This window comes from Polyodon spathula, chromosome 44 (assembly GCF_017654505.1).
Source record: "Polyodon spathula isolate WHYD16114869_AA chromosome 44, ASM1765450v1, whole genome shotgun sequence".
In the NCBI taxonomy this organism is placed as follows: Eukaryota; Metazoa; Chordata; class Actinopteri; order Acipenseriformes; family Polyodontidae; genus Polyodon; species Polyodon spathula.
In genome coordinates, this window is record NC_054577.1 from 566,712 (window position 1) to 577,257 (window position 10,546).

Genomic DNA, 10,546 nt, shown 5'->3' on the forward strand with positions numbered 1-10,546 from the left:
ATTAATATCTCACCAGTGATAGGAGTAGAGTGACGTCCTTTGAAACATAGATGCTGATATTGTGACTACGAATTTTAGTATTATAATGATTCAAGGGGAGTCAAAAAGTAAAACATTTTCATAGTGCACAATGCAAATTATAATATGTTTTTTTTTTTTGTTTAAGCAGAGGAATTGTGCTTTCTGCTGACTTCATTTCCTATGGGGGTTAGTATTGGTATTGATTTGCAGTTTTAAAGTTATTTTAATGTGGGGTTTTTTTGGCGTGTTTGAGAGGTGCTGGTTTGCCAGCAGGTCTGCACAGAAAGTTGTGTGTCCCTCAAGGCACTGTGTGAGAATGCTGCCTGCTAACATCCCAGCCAACCCTGTCTGTGGAGAATAGGAGCTCTTTGCAGCTGGACCTCCTGGACTCCCATTCCCCGTTCGTTTCCTAGGGCGTCAGATCTTCTTACAGGTTTTGGCTGGGGATTTGTGGCTCGTAAATTTTATTTTATTTTTTAAAAGTAAAAGTGCTGGTTCTTAAAAGAACCTCTGTGCCCTTTTAAACAATGGCTCTTAAAAGAACTGCACGTGCTATCATTGTTTAGTGCTGTTATGTGCTAGGAATTGTGTATCTCGGTTTTCTGATTACTGTTTACATGTTGTTGCTGTCTGCCTTTTTTATTGAGCGTGATCAATTATAATTTTTATTTATTTCGCCCACCCTTTCTGAGGGCGTGTGAGCGTCCTCCGATCTCACAAGCCTAAAGCCAGAATCGCTTTTACACAGAGCAATTCAGAGCGGAGGTGAGCAGGCTACCGATCCCGGAGAACAGAGACCAGCCCTGCTTCTTATCCACTCTGAATATGTTTGGTGTCTGGCCAGAAGGGTTCGGTGTTACGTGATGAGGAGAATAGGTCCCTGCCGGTTTCCCATCCCCACCCCTGGGAGTGGCGGAGCCAATGTGACACCCCCTTTGAACTACCCAGCAAAGTTCGGCCTCTTTGCACAGCCTGGATGCAAATCTGCACTGTCCAAGCTGTATGACTCATTCTGCCCCCCCCCCCCCCCCCCACCCCAGCAGCAGTGCATTAACTTTGTTTCTGTTTTTTTTTTAATGTATATACATTTCAGTATGTCCAGTTTGTTATTTTACTATTATTTTTTATTTTTCCATATACCTTCAACTTATTAATAATCGTCTTGACCGTGCTCCAAGGGATATTAAAGGCCTTTGGTATGTTTTTTATACCCATCCCCTGATCTGTGCCTTTCAACAACTTTGTCCTGGAGTTCTTTTGAAAGCGACTTGGTGCTCATGGTTGAGTTTTTGCTTTGAAATGCACTACCCAGCAGAGGGAACCTACAGGAACTGCTGTATTTATCCTGAAATCACGTGAAGCACTACAATTTAACACAGGTGGAGGCCACTTAACTTGGTGTGATTTTGAAGATGATTAGTTACATCTGAGCTAATTTAAGATTGCTATTACAAGGGGGGTGGACACTTATCAAACCAAGCTATTCCAGTTTTTATTTTTAACTAATTTTCTACAAATTTCTAGAATAATTTTTTCACTTGGAAGTTGTGGGATAGGATGTGTAGATAAATGAAAAGAAAAACAATTTTGATGCATTTTAATTCCAGGCTATAAGGCAACAAAAGGTGAAAAATTTGATATCTATATAACTTCTCACTAAAGTACAAACATCTTCCAACAGAGCGAAAGTGCATTGACCGCACGTACGATCTGGGATAGGCAACTCTGAGGAAGTAGATGGCCACAAGAAAGCACTAAAAGCCTTTGGCGGTTCATGCATTTATTGGGCTACATAAGCCATAACCCTGGTTCCCTGAAAGAGAATGACAACCATTACCGAATGGGAAGAGCCCTCTCTGACCGCCACTCACTGAGCATATATAAAAAAAGCTGCCTTATCAGGGCGCTGCTATGAGGGGCAAGTCCCTCCCACCTCCTGCTGGAGAGGGACATCCTGACAGTAGCATATCGTCATTTTCTTTCGAAATCTGACATCAGCTGGGGACACGACCTCGAAGGGTAATGGTTGTCATTCTCTTTCAGGGAACTAGGGTTACGGTAATAACCTAACGTTCCCTTTCCCAATGGAATGACAACCATTACCGAATGGGAAGCTATACCAAAGCTGTCATGGCTCCAGATTACCAACAGTACAGCTTCACGGCGATAGCCTCAGAGCCCCCATGACGCCTAAGGGCATGCCGTCTGCAACACCCTAGAGCCCAGAGAGGGTCTCGCTCGGTTTGTAACATCAAGGCAGTAAAAACACACAAATGTCTGACTACCTGTCCATGTAGCAGCATTGCATAGTTCATCTAAGGAGGTGCCATGAAGGAAAGCCCACAAAGTTGCCTGGCCCCTGGTAGAATGGGCCGTAATGTCCCCCAGTAAGGGGGAGTCTGTCTGTTCATACACCAAGCGTATAGCATCTGCCACCCAGTGCGCTAGACGTTGCTTCGATAGGGCCTGACCTCTACAGCGGGACACATAGCAGACAAACAACTGGTTGGACTCCAGGATGCCGTCCTATCCAGGTAACAGCGCAGAGCCTGAATTGGGCAAAGTGTGTGCTGTCTAAGGTCCTCCTCTGACTCGTGCAGGGGAGGTCTGAAAGTTTCCAAAACCACTGGTTGGTTAATATGGAATGAAAATACCACCTTTGGCAAAAAGGCTGGATTTGTTCTTAATATCACCTGCGAGTCACTTCCAGTGAAAGCTATACATGTGTCATCGATGGACAGCGCATGAAGCTCACTTGCTCGTCTGGTAGATGTACTGGCTATTAAAAACGCCACTTTCAATTAAACAGGGTGCAGTTCTGCTGACGGCATGGGATCGAATGGGGGACCCATAAGGGCCCGCAGTACCAGTTCTAGATTCCACTTGGGGACCATACTTTTTATGGGAGGACGAAGCTTCCGAGCCCCTTTAAGAAATTGCACTGCCAGGCAACGTGCCCCAGGGGACACTCAATTTTGTCGTGGCGCACTGATATTGCTGCCAGGTATACCTTCAAAGTGGATGCTGATTTTCCTTCATCAAACAGGTGTTGTAAAAAGGTTAATATCGACTCAATAGGGCAGGTCACAGGATCGTGACCTTCGGCAATGCACCTGTCTTGGAAAACTTTCCATTTGTATGAGTACTGGGCTCTAGTGCTCAGCACCCTAGCAGACTGTAGTGTTTCTACCACTGCATCTGGCAAACCTCGTCTGAATGGACGGCACCGTTCAACGGCCAGACCCAGAGTTGGAGCTGGACTGGGTTCGGGTGCCATAAAAGCCCCTCCGCTTGGCTCAGGAGGTCCTTGCGCAGCGGGAGCTGCCACGACTGATCCAACAACATGTCAGAGAAGAGAGCAAACCAGGGGCGCCTCGGCCATCTGGGTGTAACCAGCAGAACCTGTGCTCTCTCCACCCTGATCCTCTCTAGTGTCAGGCGTATTAATGGTAGCAGAGGGAACGCATACAAGAGCCCCTGTGGCCAGGGGTGAGGTAGCGCTTCTACTCCCAGGGGGCCCCCATCTCTCCATAGAGAACCATAGGGGGCAGTGAGTGGACTCTGCTTTGGCAAAGAGGTCGACTCCTGCAGTAGGAAACCTCTCCCAAATCTGTTTCACCACTTGAGGATGCAGTCTCTATTCCCAGCTGTCTGGAGCTTTTCTGGACAGGAGGTCTGCTGCCTTGTTGTCCACACCGGGGAGGTGAACCGCCCCGATGAAACGCAAGTTTCTGTGCATCCATGACAGGTGTCTGTGCGCTTGCGTGGTGAAGACCCGGCGAGTGCAGACTGCCTTGGCGGTTTATGTAGGCTACCACTGTAGTATTGTCCGTCTGGACCAGCACATGTTTGTGCACTAACTGCTGGCGAAAATGAGATAATGCCAGGTTCACTGCTTGCAGCTCTTGGGCATTTATGTGCGCTTGCTTTCAATATCCCTTCCACTGACCTCTTATTCCCCTCCCATTCCAGACCGCTCCCCAGCCCAGGCTGGAAGCGTCTGAAGTGACCACTTCCGTTCTGTGAGGGGATCTGAGGGGAGATCCGAGTCACAGACTGCCGGGATGGAGCCACCACTCCAGTGTCTTCCGGCATTGTCTGGACACTCGCACCAGCCGGTACCGATCTCGGACCGGGTGCATCTTGAGCGTATTTACCCAGGCTTGAAGCGGGCGCATTCTCAGCAGCCCTAGTGGAAGGATTCTCTAGGCGGCTGCCATCATCCCCAACAACTTTTGATATATTTTGACCTGTAAGAGAGCATCCACTTTGAACAGGGAGAGTGTGGCTTCCAACAACCGAATCCTGTCATCCGACAGTGAGGGAAGCATGCTCACAGAGTTCAGTTTGATCCCCAGGAATACTGTAGACTGAGATAATATGAAGTTGCTCTTCTGTTGATGTATAGACAGCCTTAGCTTTGTCACATGATCTATCATCTGTTTTTTGTGTGCGCCTCTGCGCATGCTTTGGAACGCGCGCAAACTAGCCAATCGTCCAGATAGTTCAAGATCCGATTACCTCGCAGCCTGAGTACAGCCAGTACTGCATCCATGCACTTTGAAAATGTGCGCCGCGCCAGCAAGCGGCCAGATGGCAGCACACAGAATTCGTACGTGTTGCATTGAAAGGCGAAGCGCAGATTCTTTCTGTGCGTGGGACGGATCGGGACATGGAAGTAGGCGTCTTACAGGTCAATCGATGTGAACCAGTCGCCTGGTTGGACGGACTGCAGGATAAGCTGTGCTGTCAACATGTTGAACTTTGTTTGAGGAACAAACTGAGGAAACTGGGGACCTCCGTGGCCTTGTGGGACCTTTCAAGGCTCACATCAATGGTCGCTCCGAATGTCTGCCCCGGTATAATGGGGGCATCTAATAGCGCTACCTTCTCTGTCTTGATGACCTTGGCCTGGATTAGCCAGACGTTTCTGCGCGCGGCTACCAGCACTGCTAGAGACCTGCCTGATACCTGACCTAACTCCCCCATTAGGTCAGATATCGATCTTCTTACTGCCAGTAACTCCCGTGTCTGCCTCCGTTGCCCGCTCCTGCAGCCTCTCAGCCAGCTGTGTCTGGTACAGGACCAGTATAGCTATTGCATTGGCCACCCTGGCTGATACTGGCACTGACTCATACGCCTTTTTTAGCATGGTGTAAGTTGTTCTGCACGGCTTGAACAGGCAGGCCGGGTCTTTGTCCCCTCTGGTGAAGGTGGATCCCTGTACCAGTACTGTGACCGTGCCCCCGATGGTGGGGAATGTGTCTAAGCCCGCTTCTTGGGCTCCTGCAGGGTGTAGCAGGGCCTCTGCTGTTCTAGAGGCTGCAGGGGTGGAGGCTTGGTTACTCCAGGATGAGCGAACCAGCTTGAGGAAATCCAGGCACAAGGGGCGGGCATGCTGTGGGTGCCCTTTCTTCTGTAGAAAGCGGTTCCCGTTTCCCTTTCTAAAAGGTATTGACAGTGTCGACCAAGGGACTTTTTCAGCCTGAAAAAGAAACAAGGACCAGGGGTCACAAATGGAGTTTAGAAAAAGGGGCATTCAACCAGAAAATAGGAGACACTTTTTTACACAGAGAATTGTGAGGGTCTGGAATCAACTCCCCACTAATGTTGTTGAAGCTGACACCCTGGGATCCTTCAAGAAGCTGCTTGATGAGATTTTGGGATCAATAAGCTACTAACAACCAAACGAGCAAGATGGGCCGAATGGCCTCCTCTCGTTTGTAAACTTTCTTATGTTCTTATGTTCTTATGTTCTGCCAAGGGGTCAGGGAGTGCTGTATGAGTGCCCGGAACTCTTCCCTTTTAACTCTCCCCTCGCTCTTTCGAACTGCTGGAAAAGAAAATGTTCCATTCCATGGAAAATTTGAACATATGCAACTATGCGCCAATGGTGTAGTGGTATCATACAAGATTCCCATTCTTGTGACCTGGGTTCAATTCCCAGTTGGCGCAATTTGAGAAGGTAGTATTTGCTTTTTTTTCATTCCAATGATTAAGATTTTGCTGTTGTTAAATTGCGTTAGCGGCCTACAGTATGACCCCTGAGTGGCAGGTATCTTGAGGTGTGGTGGCAGGTATCTTGAGGTGTGGTAGTGTGGCCTACAGTATGACCCCTGAGTGGCAGGTGTATTGAGGTGTGGTAGTGTGGCTGAGCGGTCTAAGGCGCTAGATTTAGGCTTCAGTCTTTCTGGAGGCATGGGTTTGAATCCCATCACTGCCATAAGAAGATTTTTTCACCCCTGCCCACTTTTTCCCAAGAAACAAGAGAACGAGTTGTGACTCTAGAGACGAAGGATGATCTGCCACTTCGTGTGTCTTGATACACCTATTCTAAGGAAGTCAGCTGAAGCATTTGAACTGCTATTAATTATTTCATTTTTTCTTACAAATACATCAAGATGATAGTAGTTGTTGTTGTTGTTGTTGTTGTTGAATTGCACTAGCAGTGAATAGTATGGAACCTGGGGGTCTGGGGGTTTGAGCATTTGGGTTGTGATAGTGTGGCTGAGCAATCTAATAATGAATGAAGTCTCGAGAGGCGTGGGTTGAAATCTCTCTACTGCTATCTTGCTTTTAACTCTCCCCTCGCTCTTTCGAACTGCTGGAAAAGAAAATGTTCCATTCCATGGAAAATTTGAACATATGCAACTATGCGCCAATGGTGTAGTGGTATCATACAAGATTCCCATTCTTGTGACCTGGGTTCAATTCCCAGTTGGCGCAATTTGAGAAGGTAGTATTTGCTTTTTTTCATTCCAATGATTAAGATTTTGCTGTTGTTAAATTGCGTTAGCGGCCTACAGTATGACCCGTGGCAGGTATCTTGAGGTGTGGTAGTGTGGCCTACAGTATGACCCCTGAGTGGCAGGTATCTTGAGGTGTGGTAGTGTGGCCTACAGTATGACCTCTGAGTGGCAGGTGTCTTGAGGTGTGGTAGTGTGGCCGAGCGGTCTAAGGCGCTGGATTTAGGCTCCAGTCTCTCTGGAGGCATGGGTTTGAATCCCATCACTGCCATAGGAAGTTTTTTTCACCCCTGCCCCCTTTTTCCCAAGAAACAAGAGAACGAGGTGTGACTCTAGAGACGAAGGATGATCTGCCACTGCGTGTGTCTTGATACACCTATTCTAAGGAAGTCAGCTGAAGCATTTGAACTGCTATTAATTATTTCATTTTTTCTTACAAATACATCAAGATGATAGTAGTTGTTGTTGTTGTTGTTGTTGTTGTTGAATTGCACTAGCAGTGAATAGTATGGAACCTGGGGGTCTGGGGGTTTGAGCATTTGGGTTGTGATAGTGTGGCTGAGCAATCTAATAATGAATGAAGTCTCGAGAGGCGTGGGTTGAAATCTCTCTACTGCTATCTTGCTTTTAACTCTCCCCTCGCTCTTTCGAACTGCTGGAAAAGAAAATGTTCCATTCCATGGAAAATTTGAACATATGCAACTATGCGCCAATGGTGTAGTGGTATCATACAAGATTCCCATTCTTGATGACCTGGGTTCAATTCCCAGTGACCTGGGTTCAATTCCCAGTTGGCGCAATTTGAGAAGGTAGTATTTGCTTTTTTTTCATTCCAATGATTAAGATTTTGCTGTTGTTAAATTGCGTTAGCGTATGCCTACAGTATGACTGAGTGGCAGGTATCTTGAGGTGGCAGGTATACTTGAGGTGTGGTAGTGTGGCCGAGCGGTCTAAGGCGCTGGATTTAGGCTCCAGTCTCTCTGGAGGCATGGGTTTGAATCCCATCACTGCCATAGGAAGTTTTTTTCACCCCTGCCCCCTTTTTCCCAAGAAACAAGAGAACGAGGTGTGACTCTAGAGACGAAGGATGATCTGCCACTGCGTGTGTCTTGATACACCTATTCTAAGGAAGTCAGCTGAAGCATTTGAACTGCTATTAATTATTTCATTTTTTCTTACAAATACATCAAGATGATAGTAGTTGTTGTTGTTGTTGTTGTTGTTGAATTGCACTAGCAGTGAATAGTATGGAACCTGGGGGTCTGGGGGTTTGAGCATTTGGGTTGTGATAGTGTGGCTGAGCAATCTAATAATGAATGAAGTCTCGAGAGGCGTGGGTTGAAATCTCTCTACTGCTATCTTGCTTTTAACTCTCCCCTCGCTCTTTCGAACTGCTGGAAAAGAAAATGTTCCATTCCATGGAAAATTTGAACATATGCAACTATGCGCCAATGGTGTAGTGGTATCATACAAGATTCCCATTCTTGTGACCTGGGTTCAATTCCCAGTTGGCGCAATTTGAGAAGGTAGTATTTGCTTTTTTTTCATTCCAATGATTAAGATTTTGCTGTTGTTAAATTGCGTTAGCGGCCTACAGTATGACCCCTGAGTGGCAGGTATCTTGAGGTGTGGTAGTGTGGCCTACAGTATGACCCCTGAGTGGCAGGTATCTTGAGGTGTGGTAGTGTGGCCTACAGTATGACCCCTGAGTGGCAGGTATCTTGAGGTGTGGTAGTGTGGCCGAGCGGTCTAAGGCATTTAGGCTCCAGTCTTTCTGGAGGCATGGGTTCGAATCCCATCACTGCCATAGGAAGTTTTTTTCACCCCTGCCCCCTTTTTCCCAAGAAACAAGAGAACGAGGTGTGACTCTAGAGACGAAGGATGATCTGCCACTGCGTGTGTCTTGATACACCTATTCTAAGGAAGTCAGCTGAAGCATTTGAACTGCTATTAATTATTTCATTTTTTCTTACAAATACATCAAGATGATAGTAGTTGTTGTTGTTGTTGTTGTTGTTGAATTGCACTAGCAGTGAATAGTATGGAACCTGGGGGTCTGGGGGTTTGAGCATTTGGGTTGTGATAGTGTGGCTGAGCAATCTAATAATGAATGAAGTCTCGAGAGGCGTGGGTTGAAATCTCTCTACTGCTATCTTGCTTTTAACTCTCCCCTCGCTCTTTCGAACTGCTGGAAAAGAAAATGTTCCATTCCATGGAAAATTTGAACATATGCAACTATGCGCCAATGGTGTAGTGGTATCATACAAGATTCCCATTCTTGTGACCTGCGTTCAATTCCCAGTTGGCGCAATTTGAGAAGGTAGTATTTGCTTTTTTTTGATTCCAATGATTAAGATTTTGCGCTTGTTGTAATACGTAGAGCATTAGATGTTCCTGTGAAATTTGGACGTCTCCTTCTCCCATGTTCAAGGATTAGCTTGGATTGCGCCATTAAACAGAAGCGCTGTAGAGTGGGGCTGCAGCGCAGTCTCTGTGGCACAATCGGTTAGTGTGTTTAGCTGTTAACCAAAATGTTGGTGGTTCAAGCCAACTCAGGGACGGTTGGTTTATATTTTTATTTATTTTTCTTTCGAATATTCCACAAAATTAATAAAATAAATAAATAAAACACAATTTTGAGAATAGCCGACTGATTAAAGAGAGCCCTTTTAACGAATACTCTTTAATTTTAATTAATTTGTAAACCGTTTAGTGTTGCTAAGTAATATTTAAATTTGCGAGCAAATCTACCGCAAAAGCCAACATTGTCAAAAATTAAAATAAATAAATAAATAAAAATAGACAACAGCCTTTTAAAAGATATATGTATATATAGTATATATATATATATATATATATATATATATATATATATATTATATGTATTTTTTTTTCTGTTTATTTTACAATTGAATTATCCAATATTTACAGCATGGCTTAAAATAAACGAGAAAAAAAATAAGAAGAAAAACGTTTATTTATTAAATAACAAAACAAAATATTATAAATGTAAATTATTAAAGTGAATATCTCCACCCAGCTCTTGTCACTGCAGTTCCAGTAATGAAAGGGATTTCCCTGCTATATAGGCCTCGTCATAGTGGGACTTGTCCCAGTCATCACACTCCGAACCCAGCTGGCTCCCTCTCAGCACATTTGGAAGACCCGGAACAGACCCAGCGGCGCTTGACGAGGGCTCCAGGGCTGTGCTGCGCTTCTCTGACTTGTTTTGGGTAAATGTCGCGCTCTCCTGTTCTGAGCACCCCTGGAAAAGAGAGAGAGAGAAAAAGAGAGGGTAAATAAATGAAAAGGGGATCTGGGTAAAACCAACAACTAATATGTAGGCTTCAGTAAAGTCCAATTTGTGATTTATTTACAAAGAAAATGGATGGACTACAATATACGCATATTGTATTAGTTTGAGAAATAAACACAATTAGATAACACTGTGTAACAAAAAAAAAAAATTTTTTGTTCCTGGGTAGTAAGTGTTATTTGCCAATTGCTTATGCCTCAAAAGTATAGAAAATGGCTATTATTCCCCACAAACTTTGCTTTTGTGACCAGGACAGTGATATTTCAAAATATCAATAAACCAGTGGGAAAACGGGCAAATGTGTGTCTTTTCGTTCACATAAAGTCAGAGAAAAACAACATATGAATCCAAATTAACATGTATTTATACTAAAGTAATACAAAGATGACTACAAAAGATTTAGAAGTGAGTAGTTTTTTGAGATTTACGATTATACTGTATTTACAATCAAAAGATTTCTTCT

At 44.9% G+C, this 10,546-nt stretch overlaps 8 non-coding genes across 8 annotated transcripts; all 8 read left to right on the plus strand.

Moving 5' to 3' along the window:
• Window positions 1-5,905: 5,905 nt before the first annotated feature.
• Window positions 5,906-5,976, plus strand: trnag-ccc. Its single transcript has one exon. It is a non-coding gene; the product is annotated as a tRNA-Gly (tRNA).
• Window positions 5,977-6,162: 186 nt separating this feature from the next.
• On the plus strand, window positions 6,163-6,244 carry trnal-uag. Its single transcript is given in 2 exon segments — window positions 6,163-6,200; window positions 6,210-6,244. It is a non-coding gene; the product is annotated as a tRNA-Leu (tRNA).
• A 432-nt stretch (window positions 6,245-6,676) lies between these two features.
• Window positions 6,677-6,747, plus strand: trnag-ccc. Its single transcript has one exon. It is a non-coding gene; the product is annotated as a tRNA-Gly (tRNA).
• A 209-nt stretch (window positions 6,748-6,956) lies between these two features.
• Window positions 6,957-7,038, plus strand: trnal-uag. Its single transcript has one exon. It is a non-coding gene; the product is annotated as a tRNA-Leu (tRNA).
• Window positions 7,039-7,473: 435 nt separating this feature from the next.
• On the plus strand, window positions 7,474-7,566 carry trnag-ccc. The gene has a single exon. It is a non-coding gene; the product is annotated as a tRNA-Gly (tRNA).
• A 132-nt stretch (window positions 7,567-7,698) lies between these two features.
• On the plus strand, window positions 7,699-7,780 carry trnal-uag. Its single transcript has one exon. It is a non-coding gene; the product is annotated as a tRNA-Leu (tRNA).
• Window positions 7,781-8,212: 432 nt separating this feature from the next.
• trnag-ccc lies at window positions 8,213-8,283 on the plus strand. Its single transcript has one exon. It is a non-coding gene; the product is annotated as a tRNA-Gly (tRNA).
• A 723-nt stretch (window positions 8,284-9,006) lies between these two features.
• On the plus strand, window positions 9,007-9,077 carry trnag-ccc. The gene has a single exon. It is a non-coding gene; the product is annotated as a tRNA-Gly (tRNA).
• The last annotated feature ends 1,469 nt before the right edge of the window (window positions 9,078-10,546 follow it).